Source organism: Oncorhynchus mykiss, chromosome 4 (genome assembly GCF_057628025.1).
Source record: "Oncorhynchus mykiss isolate SJ-2025 chromosome 4, ASM5762802v1, whole genome shotgun sequence".
NCBI classification, from domain to species: domain Eukaryota; kingdom Metazoa; phylum Chordata; class Actinopteri; order Salmoniformes; family Salmonidae; genus Oncorhynchus; species Oncorhynchus mykiss.
In genome coordinates this window covers 65,760,814-65,780,813 of record NC_143025.1, presented here as the reverse complement: position 1 = coordinate 65,780,813, position 20,000 = coordinate 65,760,814, and the positions used below count along the sequence as shown (strand labels likewise).

Below are 20,000 nucleotides of genomic sequence, written 5' to 3'. Positions count from 1 at the left end.
GGGAGACATAACTATTTAAATCATTTGAGTCCATTTTACTGGGAGACAGCCAATGTTTACTTTTTTTTTTTTTTTTTTACTGTATGCTGACCGTTGCACTTCATCCTTCCAAATGTTTTATAACATGGGCTGGAAATCTTTTTTTTAAAGACATTTTTATATACATTTCTTTCATGATAGATCATCCTTTGTAAACATGTGTGAAACATGCTGAAATAAAAAAATTAACTCAAAAAGTATATATTTTTACTCTGTTATTTAAATGACTGTTTGATACCCATTGACTGCACAATCTCCTCAAACTCAACATATTCACTCACTCAAGGATTGAGCAAGTCTGTCTGTGAGACTGTCAAGTTATCACGTGTGTAGGCTGGTTTGGTATATATCTCACAGAGAGTAAAACCCTCAAAACACTATTTGTCATTTTGAGGCTTTTGTAGGCTACCTATCTGTAGTCCTACAACACAATAATAGGTTATATATTAGTTCACACATGTAGTGTTATTAACTGTTATGTAACAAAATATGACCTAATCAATCCATTATAATGGTGTTCCAAACTTGCATTGCGTAGCCTTAATATGTCGGATCTTCCTGCATGGATGTTGTTCTCGTAGGTAAGATCCTATGTCGTGTCTGCCCCAATGTATTCATTTTATGACCATTCGATACAATGTATCAGCAGAAATCAAGCTCACATCCCTTGGAAGTCCATGTTGAAACAATGTTTCAAAAAGGGCTTTGGCGTGTGTATGCCTGCGCCAAAGTCAAATATAATTTTAGTAGAACTGCGCCGAGCGACCTCAGCTCTCTCTCGACTCTCTCTGAAATGTAAACTATCTAAAGTGCTCCCGTGACCGCACTGTTTTCACAACCAGGGAGCGGTTAAAGGAGTCACATGACCGCCATACTTCCTGTTTGTGTTTGCTGAGAAAACTTATACGACGCATTTTCGCTCACATTTTGTGAGCTTAATGTGAGAGTATGGGCGTCGTATCCCTTCTGGCTGTGCTGCTGTTCAACGGGCTGCTGATTTACGCGGCGCCTCTTGCACCTGTAAATAGCATTTACCTGCCAAGCATAGGTAGATTGTTTATATGCGTTGATTGCACCAATTAATATTTTTTTTAACCTGATTGTTGAGCTGTCAACTATTTTTGCATGTAAAATGAAAGCACATGCTGATATTTGCCTTTATATTCTATTCTGTTTGTACAGTTTTTCTGAATCATGTACAGCCTTTTAAAATTAATTATTTTACAATTTTGTCGATGCTCACAACCCTGTGACATTTTGAAAAACAGTAAATGCGTTTTCAAAATGTGGTTGCCTTCTCAAAACATAAATAAACTCAGCAAAAAAAGAAACGTCTCTTTTTCAGGACCCTTTCATTCAAAGATAATTCTTAAAAATCCAAATAACTTCACAGATCTTCATTGTAAATGATTTAAATTAAAGTCACAGTTATGAAAACTTAGGACACTAAAGAGGCCTTTTTACTGACTCTGAAAAACACCAAAATAAATATGCCCAGGGTCCCTGCTCATCTGCGTGAATGTGCAGAGGAGGCATTCTGCAAGAAAGCATGAGGACTGCAGATGTGGCCAGGGCAATAAATTGCAATGTCTGTACTGTGAGACGCCTAAGACAGCGCTACAGGGAGACAGGACAGACAGCTGATCATCCTCACAGTGGCAGACCACGTGTAACAACACCTGCACAGGGTCGGTACATCTGAACATCACAGGTACAGGATGGCAACAACTGCCAGTTACACCAGGCATCACCGGCAACAACGTAGACTATGGACACAAACCCACCGTCGCTGGACCAGACAGGACTGGCAAAAAGTGCACTTCACTGACGAGTCGCGGAATTGTGAAAAACTGAGTTTAAATATATTTGGCTAAAGTGTAAGTAAACTTCTGACTTCCAACTGTATTCACAACTATACTTAAAAAGCTGATGCAAATAGTTACCTCAATATACTTGGGAAAATTTACTACAAATGATTATTTCTATACAAGGGAATATGCAAAAAGAAACAACAGTGTTCAACTTCAAACTTCCACATCTTTATTTTAATAAAATAAATGTTATAATTTTATCATTTCTTCAAACTTCAATCTCAAATTGCCCTTTAAACCTTACTCCTTAGGCATTCATATTTTGTCATCTGTAAGCATTCTGGGTATAACTACACCTTGCCTCCTTAGGTAAAGTTACATCCAGATAGCTTGCACCTAACTACAAATAATTATAGATCTTCACAACTGCATAAAGTTGTATGTGATAGTTTGGGATTAGCACTTTGACCGCACATCGTGTACAGATTGGCAAAGATTTTCTGGTGGTCTGTGTGCCCCTTAACAACAAAGCAATATTTTAACAGAAACGTAAATTAACGATTTGTCTAAATACTTTACACAAAGCACAATATGAACCTTAGCTCAAATACAACCTCATTCAAACTGTTTTAGATTAATCAAAACATGGGGTTTCAAAACATACATTGCACATTTGTTACAAAATATATGCCAAATTCTCCCTTAAACCTGACTCCATATGCACATATTATTTTGACAGGCTTTTGTGGAGCGATGGGTAACGATGTTTCGAGGGTGACTGTTGACGTGTGCAGAGAGTCCCTGGTAGGCGCCCAGGTCGGGGCGAGGGGACGGACGTAAAGTCTATACTGTTACAAACCGCCTTTATAGCACCTCCTTTTGACTTAAACAAGTCAAAACATGCTGGTGTATATTCGTCCAGCTTCTGCATAAAGGTGGACTCAAGAGAAACAGTTGTAATTCTTCTGAACTCTTCCTTAATCTGAGAGAGAGAGAGAAAACATCTTCTGAACAGATAAGTACAAAAGATGATCCGAGAGCCAGAATGCTATTGGGAAACCCCTCCCAAAGCTTGTGTAGAGTGAGAATGTTCAGACTAATCTTTAATGCATGTTGAATTGTAGATTATAATACTAGGTCAAGACAACAAAATATTTAAATAAATAAAAATGTATACCTACATTGACTATTTTCCTTCGGCTGTATTTTGTACCTGAGTGGGTTCAAACAGGGTTGGCCATCTTTCATTGAAGTCCTTCACAGAAAGGGCCGGAACGACATTTTGTCTTCGATATGAGAAGGTCTTTGTCATTTTAACACTCACAATGTTGTGGTTGTCACATATTTGTACTTGAATGCAGGAAAACTGCAGATCTTATATTGCATGTGCCGCCGGATCCCTACAGAATTAAAATAAAATCCATTATTTTTTTGTGTATACATAAGCTTAAAACATTATTACTTACACATCCCATATGCTATCATCTCCTTTTAAAATAAGGAAGACACACATTGTCAATACCTGCCTGGGTGACAACGCATTGTGTAAAACACTAATAGGGCCTATAAAATCCTTCTTTTTTAGTTCTTTTTTCCCCCAAATGCCGTTTTATTGTCCGGAATTCCATTATAACTTTTTGTTGCTTAATGTGTTCAATCCATTTGGGTGATAAACAAATACAGTATATATCTAATCCCTATTCTTCACACTAATGTTGGGTTACTGTAATAAAAATGGTGTATCCTGTCCGAGGGGTACCGTGTATTCTGTTTACATTTCTGGATTCCGTCGGAGTTTTCGGCATTGCGGAAATCATAGGGCCCTACAAGCCCTTATATGAGCTACAATGACAACAGAAATATATTGTAACGACCCTGGGTTTATAAGCGCGGAAATCGACCCGGCCGCACGAGCATGCTTTTGCTGCACAGTCGATAGCGCGCCGGACCTCGGGCTCGAAGGTCGAGAGGATTCGAGACCTGCTCCCTGCTGTTTCATTACAATATTTACATACCATGTCAATGTATTCTGGAAAAGATGGTCTGTCCAGTACCCAGGAACGTCTGAATACCTATACACTAAAGAAGAGGAGTTGTATTAAAATCTATGACAATGTCAGGAAAATAAAACTCGAATGACTTCAGCTTTAGATAGCTAGCAGAAACATCGCAATCCTAGCTGATTTGGAAGAGCTGCTTGTTATCCATCTTACTAGCCAGCCCAGTTATTTCATTTAGCTAGATAACTACTGCACAAGGTCAACGTTTGCAGTGCTGCCTTGAACATGTTGTGAATATATGAACAACAATGTTTCCGCAAGGACAGGTGTAGCTAGACAGTGTAGTTAGTACGTATGGTTCGTTCCTGTCTCTGCCTGGCTAGCTTGACTAGCAGACAAATATTACATTGCAGGTCAACGTAATCTACTGTAATGTTTGCTGACGATGCACTTTTTGGTACGCTAGGTAGCTAATATGTCACATAGCGATTTCGGTCAATATATAACGTACACAAAAATGACAAAGGTTAGAAACAGCGCCGAGGCGAGTAAATGCCCTGCAACTTACTAGCATGCCCACCACTAGCTAACTATACAGCTAGCTAGTAGCATGCCCACCACTAGCTAACTATACAGACATCACGGCCGTTAACTAGCTAGCTTATCAACTTGCAAAATATAACGTACTCTAGCAATATAGCCAGCTAGAAGCTTTTCGTACTTGAAGAATATTAGTTAAAGTTTTCCACAAATATTTTCGACACTTCGACACACGTCGAAAATATGTGTAGAGAGATCCAAACTACATTCCAAGTTATAATTTGGTCCTTACCTGCTGCATGGCCTTTCCAGAGGAGAAAGATCAAGAGGAGGTCCATTGAGCTGGTCCAAGCACAATATAAGTTCAGAACTTGATCTAGCATGTTAGTCCAACATAATAATGATATTTTGAATATCATATTTTTAAGTTGATGGTTGTTACTTAGAAATATTCGTTCAAATTTAGCAGCATATTACCTTGGATTTTTATTTGCAAATGCCAGTCTTTTACAACACATATAAATTAAGTACTATATTCAAAAATGTAAGTAAAACCAGAAACCTATTATTTTAAGTAAAAATCATTGATTTTCTTTTGCAATATTTACTAAGCCCGTGTACAAATATTTATACATGTTAAGTTTGCCTTTAATAAACGCAGTTGACAGTGAGAGGACGTTTATTTTTTTGCTGAGTTTATATTTATCAAAACTATATTATACCATCAAAATTGCAAATACTTTAACAAAAGAACATAACAGCCTGCGAAAGATTAAGGCAACCATAGGCTACTAATCTCTTGAATCCAAGTAGACAGAACAGAACGTTTAAAAAACAAATCCCGGTAGATCAACACATTTTATTTACAGTCGCTAAATCATGATGATCAAAATTGGAAGTACAAGTATTCAAATGTGTAGAATTATGGGTAATTACTAAAAAGGTTAAGCATATTTTACCAAACAATTTAATATACATTCCAGCAGCATACCACCCTGCATCCCACTGTGGGCTTGCTTCTGAAGCTAAGTAGGTTTTGTCCTGGTCAGTCCTTGGGTGGGAGACCAGATGCTGCTGGAAGGGGTTTTGGAGGGCCAGTAGGAGGCACCTTTTTCTCTGATCTAAAAATAATTAATTTCCCAATGCCCCAGTGCAGTGATTGGGGACATTGCCCTGTGTAGGGTGCTGTCTTTCAGATGGGACTTAAACGGGTGTCCTGACTCTCTGTGCTCACTAATGATCCCATGGCACTTATTGTAAGAGTAGGGTTGTTAACCCAGGTGTACTGGCTAAATTCCCAATCTGGCCCTCATACCATCACGGTCACCTAATCATCCCCAGTTTACAATTGGCTCATTCATTCCCTGTAACTATTCCCCAGGTTGTTGCTGTAAATGTGAATGTGTTCTCAGTCAATTTAGCTGGTAAAATAAGGGGATTTTTAAAAATCTAATAGACAGTGTGCAAGATTAATTAATCAGTGTCATCACAATTTCATGTATCCAATACAAATGCTGGTTTGCTTATAGTTTTGTAGACTTTCCTTTGGTCCACAGAAACCCCATCCACAATATAAACAAGGAAATGTCAATACAATGGAGAAACCAATGATTTGAATGTATAGGCCTCAATCCACACACAAGCAAAGTTCTGTAATGGAAGGTAACAATGTTGAAGATAATGATTCAGTACTAACCCTACTTCATTCTCTATATCTCTGCCTGTCCGCAATATTTTAAAACATCATAACAAAATTAGACAGTCCCCAATGCCTAGATCTATACATGTATTGTACATTGTATGATACTGATTGTGTGATTTAGAATTTTGTGTATTTGGCTTAAGCAGCAGGAGTCGCATGTCCCCATCCTGCCTGGTGTCAACGGTACAAGCTGGTGGCGGTGGTGTAATGGTGTGGGTAATGTTTCTGGCACATGTTAGGTCCCTTGATACCAATTAAGCAATGTTTGAATGCCATGCCTTGTAGAATCCATGCCCCAAATAATTCAGGATGTTATGGAGTCAATGGGGGGTCCGACCCGGTACTTGATGGGTTTACCTAATAAACTGGCCACTGAGATGTGTTACCTATAATTAACAAATCCTGACTAGCATGAATTACATAATCCCCTACATGTAATAAAATAGATTGATATAACATGCCCAATAATATTTCAATTTCAGGGAGATTCTGGCACATCTCTGACCTGCATTTTGATCCCCCCTACCATGTGACTGATGAATACACCAAAGTGTGTTCTCCTCTAAGAGTGTCCCAGCCTCAAACCCTGGTCTTTTTGGAAACTTCATGTGTGACTCTACCAGCTCATCCTGTCAGCTTCCAGCACATGAAACAAGTTGCTCCACAGCCAGAGTTTATGATCTGGACAAGGTTTGTAGCTTTATATGATATGGAAAACAACATGTGGTGTTAATGTGTATTAGTTTTTTCCTGTTTCATATACAACGCTAATGGAGAAGTAGCCTGTGCACCTTTTGAGAGGTTAAACAACTAACAAAAGCATATTGCTTCCTCCTTCCTGTCATTGGATAAATAACAATGATATTGTTACTGATGGAATTGTTGTAAAATAAGCAACCAATCAGTGATTTGCTCACTGAAGCATGAACAATGTCTGTATAGTGTATCGTTTTGAAACAGCTCTATGCTTTGTCTCGAACCGAAATGTAATAAGTAATTTCCACAGCAGCCTAATAGGCCATAAATCATCCATACAATAACTTCTGCTGATATTAAAACCAAGTGCTATAAAGTCATTATGCCAACGTTCAACCAGTGGGGACAACTCCGCATCAGATAGGTGTGCATATGAATGAAGAGCCATGCATAGCAAAGGCTACTAAAAATGCACTAAATGCTAAGGCCTGAACATTTTAATCACACATAACACGAAAGGACTTGTACTGCATGTGTAAACAGTTAATCGGTTAAGCCTGACATTTTATTGGCATGTATAATGCTTGTTAAGCATAATTAAGATGCTTTGGTGAAAGGCCCTGCCACTGCACCTAGATTCAAATGTGAAAAAAGACAACTCCTGGATTACAGGGATTTATGGGTAACAGATTAGCAGATCTTTGTTTTATTTCATTAATTCTGCCCTGGGCTCTCTCTAATAAGTTATTTGAATGAGCTTATTCCTCTCACCAGAGACAGCCCTCCACATGTCCCATCAGGGGAGCTGTCCACAGACGTGGTGATCCAAGTCATCAGCAACATGACTCAAACCATCAGGGAGTTCCTCCTAGACATGCCGGTGTACCCCGCCCTCGGGAACCACGACTACTGTCCCCAGGTATTCTATCTATTACACTGAACTCTATCAGAGAAGTAGTTGGTGAACCAGGCGAGGCAATCATTTGAGGAACCAAGGCTTTTGAGTCTGCCAATAAGAATGTGGTGATTGACAGAGTCGAAAGCCTTGGCCAGGTCGATGAATACAGCTACACAGTAATGTCTCTTATCGATGGCGGTTATGATATCGTTAAGGACCTTGAGCGTGGCTAAGGTGCACCCATGACCAGCTCGGAAACCAGATTGCATAGCGGAGAAGGTACGATGTGATTCAAAATGGTCAGTAATCTGTTTGTTAACCTGGCTTTCGAAGACCTTAGAGATGCATGGTAGGATAGATATAGGTCTGTAGCAGTTTGGGTCTAGAGTGTCTCCCCCTTTGAAGAGGGGGATGACGCCGGCAGCTTTCCAATTTTTGGGAATCTCAGACGATACAAAAGAGAGGTTGAACAGGCTAGTAATAGGGGTTGCAACCATTTCGGCAGATAATTTAAGAAAGAGAGGGTCCAGATTGTCTAGCCCGGCTGATTTGTAGGGGTCCAGATTTTGCAGCTCTTTCAGAACATCAGCTATCTGGATATGGGTGAAGGAGAAATGGTGGGGGTTTGGGCGGGTTGCTGTGGAGGGTGCTAGGCAGTTGACCGGGGTAGGGGTAGCCAGGTGGAAAGTATGGCCAGCCGTAGAGAAATGCTTATTGAAATTCTCAATTATAGTGGATTTGTCAGTTGTAACAGTGTTTCCTAGCCTCAGAGCAGTGGGTAGCTGGGATGAGGTGCTCTTATTCTCCATGGACTTTACAGTGTCCCAGAACTTTTTTTAGTTTGTACTGCAGGATGCAAATTTCTGTTTAAAAAAGCTAGCCTTAGCTTTCCTAACTGCCTGTGTATACTGGTTCCTAACTTCCCTGAAAAGTTGCACATCACTGGGGCTATTCGATGCTAATGCAGAACGCCACAGGATGTTTTTGTGCTGGTAGAGGGCAGACAGGTCTGGAGTGAACCAAGGGCTATATCTATTCCCGGTTCTACATTTTTTGAATGGGGCATGCCTATTTAAGATGGTGAGGAAGGAACTTTTAAAGAATAACCAGGCATCCTCTACTGTCGGGATGAGGTCAATGTGGTTCCAGGATACCTCGGCCAGGTCGATTAGAAAGGCCTGCTCGCAGAAGTGTTTGACAGTGATGAGGAGTGGTCGTTTGCTCGCAGACCCATTACGGATGCAGGCAATGAGGCAGTGATCGCTGAGATCTTGGTTGAAAACAGCAGAGGTGTATTTGTAGGGTGAGTTAGTTAGGATGATATCTATGAGGGTGCCCGTGTTTATGGATTTGGGGTTATATCTGGTAGGTTCATTGAATAGTTGTGTGAGATTGAGGGCATCAAGCTTAGATTGTAAGATGGCCGGGGTGTTAAGCATGTATAGGTCACCTAGCAGCACGAGCTCAGAAGATAGATGGGGGACAATCAAATCCCATATGGTGTCGAGGTCACAGCTGGGGGCAGAGGGTGGTCTATAGCAAGCGGCAACGGTGAGAGACTTGTTTCTGGAAAGGTTCATTTTTAGAAGTAGAAGCTCAAATTGTTTGGGTACAGACCTGGATAGTAAGACAGAACTCTGCAGGTTATCTTTGCAGTAAATTGGAACACCGCCCCCTTTGGCAGTTCTATCTTGTCGGAAAATGTTATAGTTAGGAATGGAAATTTCAAGGTTTTTGGTGGTCTTCCTAAGCTAGGATTCAGACACGGCTAGGACATCCGGATTGGTGGAGTGTGCTAGGGCAGTGAATAACTTAGGGAGGAGGCTTCTAATGTTAACATGCATGAAACCAAGGCTTTTACGGTTGCAGAAGTCAACAAATGAGAGAGCCTGGGGGGTGGGAGTGGAGGTAGACACTGCAGGGCCTGGATTAACCTCTACATCACTGGAGGAACAAAGGAGGAGTAGGATAAGGGTACGGCTAAAGGCTAACAGAACTGGACGCCTAGTATGTTCAGAACAGAGAGTAAAAGGAGCAGATTTCTGGGCACGGTAGAATATATTCAATGCATAATGTACAGACAAAGGTATAGTAGGATGTGAATACAGTGGGGGTAAACCTGTGCATATGGTGATAATGAAAGAGATATTGTCTCTAGAAATAGCATTTAAATCAGGTGATGTCACTGTGTGTGTGGGGGGTGGAACTAAATTGTTAGCCGAGGCAGGTTGAGCAGTGCTAGAGGCTCTACAGTGAAATTAAACAATACATACAAACCAAAACAGCAATCGACACGGCATGGTGACGTTAGGGAAAGGCATGCATAGCCGGGTGATCATACAAGTCCAGTGCGTGGCTTCAAGCAGCTAGCGACACGTGGCTAGCAGGCTAACAGAAACGGACGGATCAGCAGGGTTTCGTGTGGTAATCCGGGCCAATTGGCAAAATATGTATAGTGGCCGAAGAAATATGTCCGAAGAGCCTCTTAAATCAGCAGTCCAATGTGCTTAAGATAGCTAGCAGGCCGCAAATCAGCGGCTGTGCGTTCAGGGGTCGTTAGCTGCTATAATTCCAGGTGAAAAAATAATAATAATCATAATAAAAATGTTTAAAAATAAATAAAATAAAAATAGGTTCAGAGCTTGCGGTAGGAATCCGGAGATATCGAGAAGAATAAGTCAGACTAGCTCTGGTTTGAGTCACGCTGTACAGACTGGCGAGAGTTGTCCAGGATAAAGGTAGCTGATGACCGCTAGCAAAGGATAGCTGACTGCTAGCTAGTGGCTTCGGAATGTATTTGATGGGCCTCGTAAGCCAACAGTCCGTTGTGCTCTAGACAGCTAGCATTCAGGGGACGTTAGCTGCGAAGGTTGGAAGGTGAGAAGGCTCAGAGCTTGCAATAGGAATCCAGGGATATGGAGAGAAAAAAAAATAGGTCCGGTATGCTCTGGTTGAATCGCGTTGTACAAACTGGCGAGAGCTTTCCTAGCTAAGGTTAGCTGATGACCGTTAGCTGGCTAGTTAGCTGGCTAGTTTATGTTGGAGAGATTCCAGTAAGAGGCAAAGAAAAATACGTTAGAGAAAAAGCAGGTCCACACCACATTGGGTGCTACTCCATCTTGGATATTAGGTGAGTATTGTGGACTTACTACAATGTTGTTGATCCATTCACAGTTTTCTCCTATCACAGCTTTTAAACTCAAACTGTTTAAAAGTAACCATTGGCCTCATGGTGAAATCCCTGAGCGGTTTCCTTCCTCTCCAGCAACTGAGTTAGGAAGGACGCCTGTATTTTTGTAGTGACTGGGTGTATTGATACACCATTCAAAGTGTAATTAATAACTTCACCATGACCAAAGGGATATTCAATGTCTGCTTTTTAATTTTTTACCCATCTACCAATTAGGTACCCTTTTTGAGAGGCATTGGAAAACCTCCCTGGTCTTTGTTGTTGAATCTGTGTTTGAAATTCACTGCTCGACTGAGGGACCTTGCATGTGTGGGGTACAGAGATGAGTTAGTCAATCAAAGATCATATTAAACACTATTATTGCACACAGAGTGAGTCCATGCAACTTATTACGTGACTTGTTAAGCACATTTTTTACTCATTAACTTATTTAGGCTTGTCATAACAAAGGGGTTGAATACTTATTGACTCAAGACATTTTCAGCTTTTCATTTTATTATAATAAAAAATAATAAAAAATGAAAAACATAATTACACTTTGACATTAAGGGGTATTGTGTGTAGGCCAGTGAAAAAAAAATCTCAATCGAATAATTTTTAAATTCGTAACACAACAAAATTTGGAAAAAAGTCAAGGGGTGTGAATACTCTCTGAATGCACTGTTTGACCTCTTGACCTTCTCCATTCTCTATGAGGATATTTCCAGGGTGTCCTGCAGGGTTACTCAAATTCACTGTCACTTTATTGGGGATATAGTATAGGATTGTGTTCAGGCTTATCAATCATAGCTTGGGCTGCACCAACTGAGAGTAAAATCCTCCTTCACAGAAGATATATTTTAGTCATTTAGCAGATGCTCTTATCTAAAGCAACTTCAAGTAGTGAGTGTATACATTTCTGTTTGTACTGGTCCCCTGTGGGAACTGAACACACAACCCTGGTGTTGCAAGTGCCATGCTCTACCAACTGAGCCACACATGACAATAAATTGACGGTCAGGTAAGGTTATTGTGTGCTGGGTCAAGTTATTGTGAGTTTTACAATGGTTATCAATATATAATGTTTATGGACATTAAAAACAATGCAAAAAATAATTGCAAAGTACCAAGAGGCCTGATCAGCAGGCCTAAAATGAGTTCTCTCATGTTCTAGCCAGATTCAGGGGGTTGAATACTTATCTAATCAAGATATATGTGTTTTATTTTTCATTACTTTTCTTTTACAAATGTTAGAATTTATCTTCCGCTTTGACATTAGAGTATTTTGAGTACTGTTGACCGAAGAATGACAAATCAATTTTAATCCCACTTTGTAACACAACAAAATGTGGAAACACTCAAGGGTCGCGAATACCTTCTGAAAGCACAATAGCTACATTACTTAGTAGAAGGAATATATATTCAAACTGAATTTGGTAAAAAGGGCTTTTATGTACTCTGCGCCATCGTCTTGGAACACCTTACAAAATACTTTTAAACTGGAAGAACTTGTCCCAATTGGTGTTTTTAAATCACTGATGAAGGATTTTGAGGCTGATTCCCTGACCTGCAAATGTTTTTAATTTGCTGTTTTATACTCTTGTGAATTCAATGGTTTTTACTAGATTACTTGTAGTTTTTCATGTTGTCTGTCTGTAATTTTTTTGTAATGACTTGGTGCTGCCTACCTTGGCCAGGGCGCTCTTGAAAAAGAGATTTTACTCTCAATGAGCCCTTCCTGGTTAAATAAAGGTTAAAGAAAAGAAAATATCTAGCCAGGTTTTTTTTAAATTTTATTTTTATTTGTTTCACCTTTATTTAACCAGGAAGGCAAGTTGAGAACAAGTTCTCATTTACAATTGCGACCTGGCCAAGATAAAGCGTAGCAATTCGACACATACAACAACAGAGTTACACATGGAATAAACAAAACATACAGTCAATAATACAGTAGAACAAAAGAAAACAAAAAGTCTATATACAGTGAGTGCAAATGAGGTAAGTTAAGGAAATAAATAGGCCATGGTGGCGAAGTAATTATAATATAGCAATTAAACACTGGAATGGTAGGTCGGCAGAAGATGAATGTGCAGGTAGAGATACTGGGGTGCAAAGGAGCAAAATAAATAAATAAATACCAGTATGGGGATGAGGTAGGTGGATAGATGGGCTGTTTACAGATGGGCTATGTACAGGTGCAGTGATCTGTAAACTGCTCTGACAGCTGGTGCTTAAAGCTAGTGAGGGAGATGTGAGTCTCCAGCTTCAGAGATTTTTGCAATTCGTTCCAGTCATGGGCAGCAGAGAACTGGAAGGAAAGAAGACCAAATGAGGAATTGGCTTTGGGGGTGACCAGTGAGATATACCTGCTGGAGCGCGTGCTACGAGTGGGAGCTGCTATGGTGACCAGTGAGCTGAGATAAGGCGGGGCTTTACCTAGCAGAGACTTGTAGATAACCTGTAGCCAGTGGGTTTGGCGACGAGTATGAAGGTGCGGAGGGCTTCTGTCCTGCATGGATTCTAAGCACCAGAAGACTGCTTATACAGGATATAACATGGAAGACTGACACGTGTTTTTTTAAAGCAAGGTTTGACTCCAAACCAGTCCTATCATGCCTAAGCATGCTATTTCTCCTGTCATCCCTCTGTAGATTGTCATTGCTCATGTTCCAGTGGGTTACTTGCCCTATGCCAGGAACACCAAGGTCGTCAGAGAACTCTACAATGAGAGACTTGTGAAGATAATTCACAACTACAGGGAGATCATCTCAGGGCATTTCTATGGCCACACTCACAGAGACAGCATAAAGTTCTTGCAGGATCAGCAAGGTGAGTCACTGGATAGCGTCAAGGCTCTGCGTTGGAGAAGTGACTGTCATCAAGGAGTAACTAGTATTGATTAACTTATAGTATTGATAGCATTCGATAGTATTCAATAGATCATATGCTGTTAACTTAATCATAGACTCTTTTGTAAAAGTACATTTTTTGTCTGGTAAGTGCCTGGGTCAGGATGAGGTTTGGACATTATTTGTATCTGTCATCAAATTCTGAACTCTACTTCCTACATACAGTATCATTGTGTGAACGAGGCATCATACGCTAAGTGACCTTTTGTACCTTTCCAACTATAATGACGCGTTTAGATCGTGTTCAACTCCACCTCAAATTACTCAGACAATCGACATCCACCAATGTGACCCATTCACCTCCTGTGGGTTCAGTGTTATCCTGACTGTCAGTGTTGGCTAGAATCCCCACAGCCACAAAAATGCTTGTTTGTATAATTAGCTGGCTTAATGCAATGGAGGAGGAACTAAGGAATTAATGCCTTTAGTCATCTATTTATTTACCCAAATTATCATTTGTTTGCTTTGAAGGGGAGCCGGTTAGTTCCCTGTTTGTCACACCGGCTGTTACTCCAATCAAAAAGGCAGAAGAGCCGTACTCCAACAATAGAGCCTTCCACATGTAGCATTATGACCCATAGGACTACGGGCTGCTGGTAAGTAGGGAACTCAGTTAACTTGTGAACCACCATTATCCAGGGGTTTGGGACAATCTACTTTCATTTGGAAATATCCATTCATGGTGTATTATCCTCCTCATGTCTAACATTAACCCTCTCAAGGTGATGTAGTTAAGCTGAACTTATTTCATGATTACCATGCAGAGGCTGATTTCAGTTCTGCTTTGTCACTTTCCCTCCTATTATTTTCATAAGGTCAGCACTGATCTGTCCTTGGCTTGGTTTACTAAAGTACAGTTTCAACAGCAATCCCAATGTGATTCTCGCTCATACAGCATAGAGCTCAGACTAGCTTACATGTGATTTCAGCATGCCCCAAAGACGGGAGCTCAAACATGTAACCGTGGGGAGGGCCCAGCCTTTGAAAATCACTGTTAGTCTCTTTGTAGCTCTACTTCCTGGGGTAATCTGTTAAGAAAAGCAATGTGGAAAATGAGAACGAATCAGAAACATCTTGACAACACTTTTTCAAACAGGGCGCATTCAGTCTCAACAGCTTAACAAATCCCTAGACCAGGGTTCCCCAACTGTCGGTCATTTTGGGGGGAGGGAGCGAGGGGATTTTCATTGTTGGACATAAAAGACTGTAAAAAGCCCTGGAAATCAGCTCCAAATGATTATACATTTTGGAAGTCTATTCCCTAGTGTTTCCACGCATAATAGAGAGAGAAACACTTGATCTATATAAAAGCAAGCAAGGAGGAAAATCATTATGTTTTAGTCAAATATTATATTGGTTTGGGCTTCTTGCTGTCAATTTGCTGCCTACAAATGATTTGTAATTATGTTCCAGCCCCCCTACCATCCGCTCAAGAAAAAATCGGCCCGCAGCTGAATCTAGTTGATGATCCCTACCCTAGACCCACAGCAATGCTGTTCCTTCATGATTAATGTTGCTGTCATTCATAACAAATCTAATTATAATCAAGGTACTCTCTCAGAGCAAGGTTTTTTACATGGCTTTTCATGGTTTTGAAATAGTATTTTTCTCTCTCTGAAGGATATTTGGCAGTACTACTTGAATCTCATCGAAGCAAACCAAGAAAAAAGATCTGACTGGAAACTTGAATACGTAATCACTGAACCACTTGGATGAAAGGATATTCAACCACACAGCTTGTTTCAACTTGCCCTGAGTTTTGAGTTGGGGCAAAGTGAAACGTTTCAGAAGTATTTTTGCCATTTTATGGTGAACTATGATGTGTGTGATGGGGCCTGCAAGCTGACTCAGGTCTTTGCGGTGCAGCCCTTGGACTATACCTCCTATATCAAACATATTGAAAAGGGACACTAAAACAGGGATATTTTTATTGTGAACTACTGTAATGTAAAAACTCAGGGATTTTATTAATGCTGTACAGATATTTCTTACCTTTATTTAACTAGGCAAGTCAGTTGAGAACAAATTCTTATTTTCAGTGACAGCCTAGAATCAGTGGGTTAACTGCCTGTTCAGGGGCAGAATGACAGATTTGTACCTTGTCAGCTCAGGGGTTTAGAACCTGCAACCTTCCAGTTACTAGTCCAACAGCTCTAACCACTAGGCTACCCTGCCGCCCCAATATGTTTTCACATGACCATGAAATATAAATGTATAATGTAATACTTTCAATTTAATGGTGACAATTTAAGCATCTCTGAGGTCGAAATAAGGACACGATACCAGATGAGAATGTTGATGATTATATAATCGCAAAAGGCCAAATATTGTGTCCAACTTTTTTTGGACCTTTTATTGATTTCTCTTTGACATGTTGAAATCAAAGAGAAATCGATCGCTAACTGCTAAGTACACTGTATGGTTATTGCTTTTAAAATGTCTGGCAGTTATTGAATAAACTGTAAACTGTGAATTGCTTTGCTTGCAGTATAAAGCAAATGGCCTCTAAGTGGTACTGTTGCACAAAAGGGGAGGGCATTCATGAGAAAAACATTATTATTATTATTTATTTTTTTCCAATGCACTTGTTTTATTTCCCAAAAATGAAAGATGGCACGACAATTTTCTCTGCATTTTGTAAGTTGTGATATTTTTTTCTCTGAGACACCATCAGTTTCTCATGTGCAGAGATCAAACTCTCTGGATCAAAGTGGCCCTAGTTTGGAGATTGTTTTCCCAGCTGTCATGCTACAGTTATCCTCTTCACCTGCTCCCCAGTCCCCTCTATAGCTGTACTGTGAGAGAGGTTAACTCATGACCTCGCTGGAGAAAATGAAAAGCTAGCAAATGCCACACTAGACCAAACCGCTCTGCGGGGGAGGGGGGATCAGACAGCCCCAACCCTATTCAACCCTCTCCTCCTCTCCCCTTGTTCCCCACTTCTCTCCCCCTCTCCCCACAGTCCAGAAGGACTATCTGCCCTTGCCTTTTGGATTTGGGGACGAAATCTTTTCACTCATATGCCCTCAACTGGGGTTAACATTAGCATTCAGGGGCTGAGAGAGTCTGGGAGAGTCACAATGCCTGGTGGAAGGGACTGTGGAAATGAGGTTAGTGGTTGACATGGTGATAAAGACGACTCCGGGGTAACTGCAGCAGAACTCTGGCAGGCCTCACTAATGACTCTGTGATGCACTAATAAGCGTGAATCACTGGACTGCCAATCAGATGGGCTGGTTCCCCTCAAAGGACCAGCTACTGATGGAGCAAGCGAGAGAGAGATGGGTCAATATTTGCCCTGTCGATGTGACTCTGTTTGAGACTAGAATGGGTCTCTTGCTCTTCAGTCTTCACTACCCGCAAGCCTCCCTGAGTTGTCCTGGGTTCAGGCCAGGCTTTAAACAACAGTATAAATCTAGCAGGAGACTGTGATCCTCCTGCAGTGGGCAGTAGAAGTGAATGCCTGGATTGGCCTCCTCCACACCACTTCTTATATATGGCCTTCAGAAAGTATTCACCCCACTTGATCTTTTCAACATTTTGTTGTTACAATGTGGGATTAAAATTGATTAAAAAAAAAACATGTGTCAATGAACTACACAAAATACTCCAATGTCAAAGTGGAAGAAAAATTCTAACATTTGTAAAAAACAAAAACATTTTTTTGTCTTGATTACGTAGGTATTCAACCCCCTATGTCAATACATGTCAGCAACACGTTTGGCAGCAATTACAGCTGTGAGTCTTTTGGGGTAAGTCTCTTAAAAGCATTCCACACCTGGATTGTGCAACATTTGCCCATTATTCTTTAAAAAAAAATTCAAGCTCTGTCAAGTTGGTTGTTGATAATTGCTAAACAGCCATTTTCAAGTCTTGACAAAAGTTTTTCAAGCCGATTTAAGTCAAAACTGTAACTAGGCCACTCAGAAATATTTCATGTCGTCTTGGTAATCAACTTCAGTGTATGTTTGGCCTTGTGTTTTAGGTTGTTGTCCTGCTGAAAGGTGAATTTGTCTCCCAGTGTCTGTTGGAAAGCAGACAGAACCAGATTTTCCTCTAGGATTTTGCCTGTGCTTAGCTCTATTCCATATTTTTTTACCCCTAACAAACACAAACTCCCTAGTCCTTGCTGATGACAAGCATACCCACTCTATCAATTGGGTTAGTATTGTGGAGTAACTACAATGCTGTTGATCCATCCTCAGTTTTCTCCAATCACAGCCATTCAACTCTGTAACTGTTTTAAAGTCACCATTGGCCTCATTGTGAAATCCCTGAGCGGTACCTTCCTCTCCAACAACTGAGTTAGGAAGGACGCCTGTATTTTTTTTTGTGACTGGGTGTATTGATACACCATCCAAAGTGTAATTAATAACTTCACCATGCTCCATGATATTCAATGTCTGCTTTTTATTTTTACCCATCTACCTATTGGTTCTCTTCCTTGCGAGGCATTGGAAAACCTCCCTGGTCTTTGTGGTTGAATCTGTGTTTGAAATTAACTGCTTGACTGAGGGACCTTACAGATAATTGTATGTGTGGGGTACATACAGAGATTAGGTAGTCATTCAAAAATCATGTTAAACACTATTATTGTACACAGAGTGAGTCTATATACATTATTATGTGACTTGTTAAGACAATTTTTACTCCTGAACTTATTTAGGATTGCCGTAATAAATAAATAAAGGGGTTGAAAAATAAACAGAATTCGGCTTTGACGTTATGGGGTATTGTGTGTAGGCCAGTGACAATTTTTTTTTCTCAATTTAGTTATTTTTCAATTCAGGCTGTAACCCAACACTATGTGGAAAAAGTCAAGGGGTGTGAATTATTTTTGAAGGCACTGTAGACCCTCTGAAAAATGTTTTGGGTAGGGTGGAACTGAGGTGAGAGAGGGATGTGGCAAAGCCCATTAAAGACACTTTCCTAAATATCAGCAGTATTCTAGGCATCTTATGAGAAGCAAAGCACATTTTCTCAGAAAGACACCAAGCCTCTACATTTCAAACCAATAATCCACACAGACAATAATGACAGAAGGCCAAGCTCTTAAGCCTTAGTGGACTTAATGCCATTATATACCCCCTTTGCCCTTTTGTATCTCCTTACAGAGTGAACTAGGGCAATACTAAGAACTCAACAGCCTGCATTGCTTATGTAATGGAGAGTATTGCTATATGTCTTTGTGATATCAGTGATCTATGTTTTAAAGATGTAAAAACTCAGAACACAAGCTCGACATGTCCATGTTTCACTGTCTGAATAGGATTTTGTTGAATTCCTTTTATCTGCACTGAACTGTAGCCAATTAAGTGGGTAATACGACACGGTTAATGCTGTCACGTATCCTTAGGCCCTCTATGCTTCCTGAAAACCTTAAGAGCTGTAGTTATGAGGTCAATGTGAGGGACCCCAGTAGGTCAAGTCTACGCTAAACACCAGGCCTCATTATGGTCAAGCAGACTGTGATCAGTCGCCGCTCCTCACAGCGCTTTTGTTCCTGCTGGCTGGGCTGATGCCGCAAAACACTGTGGATTACTGTCAAGATTTTGTAACTGGGCAGGCCCCTGGGGAACTGGAATCTGTGGAATAGGACTGTTAAATTCAAGGGATGGCGGCAGAGCAGAGAACACACACACACGGCACAGCAAAAGTAGAGATTACAATGTCTTACTTTGATCAGGGAGGCTTTTATTCAACATGGAGAGCAAGGACACGATGTTAGTTAATAAGGGAGTGATACCTAGTCTTACGATCCCTAAACTTAGAGCATCTGTTCAGTGACTTGGATTATCCGAGTCATATCCAAAGGCTCTGTTTAAAACGTTTTTAACAGCCAAACATCCTCTTTTATGTCTCTTAAATTACTTCACCGTGCCCACACAGTCTTTCCGTCTATGGCCATGGTGTTATGTGTTAGAGGCAGCTGTGCATTGTTTTGTTGTCCCATTTATCTTGGCTGTGTCTCTTAGACACTACAGGGTTGCATTGGGGAGGAAAAGAGGGGTAGTAGCCAGTAATGAACGTGTTCAGACATTAAAAAGGGTCCTTTAGCTCAGATGGTAGAGGATGACACTTGTAACGCTAGGGTAGTGGGTTTGACTCCCAGGACAACCCCTACGTGAAATGTATGCAAGCATGACTGTAAGTCACTTTAGATAAAAGCATCTGCTAAATGGCATATGAATTATATATACGTGTGTGTGTATATATATACAGTGCCTTGCGAAAGT

The 20,000-nt window shown here is 40.5% G+C and overlaps 1 pseudogene across 1 annotated transcript; it reads left to right on the top strand.

Moving 5' to 3' along the window:
- The first annotated feature begins 7,466 nt into the window (after positions 1 to 7,466).
- Positions 7,467 to 15,780, top strand: LOC110522196 (cyclic GMP-AMP phosphodiesterase SMPDL3A-like; annotated as a pseudogene). Its single transcript, XR_005051472.2, has 5 exons — positions 7,467 to 7,470; positions 7,589 to 7,707; positions 13,507 to 13,684; positions 14,236 to 14,360; positions 15,385 to 15,780. The product of XR_005051472.2 is annotated as a cyclic GMP-AMP phosphodiesterase SMPDL3A-like (transcript).
- Positions 15,781 to 20,000: the final 4,220 nt, after the last annotated feature.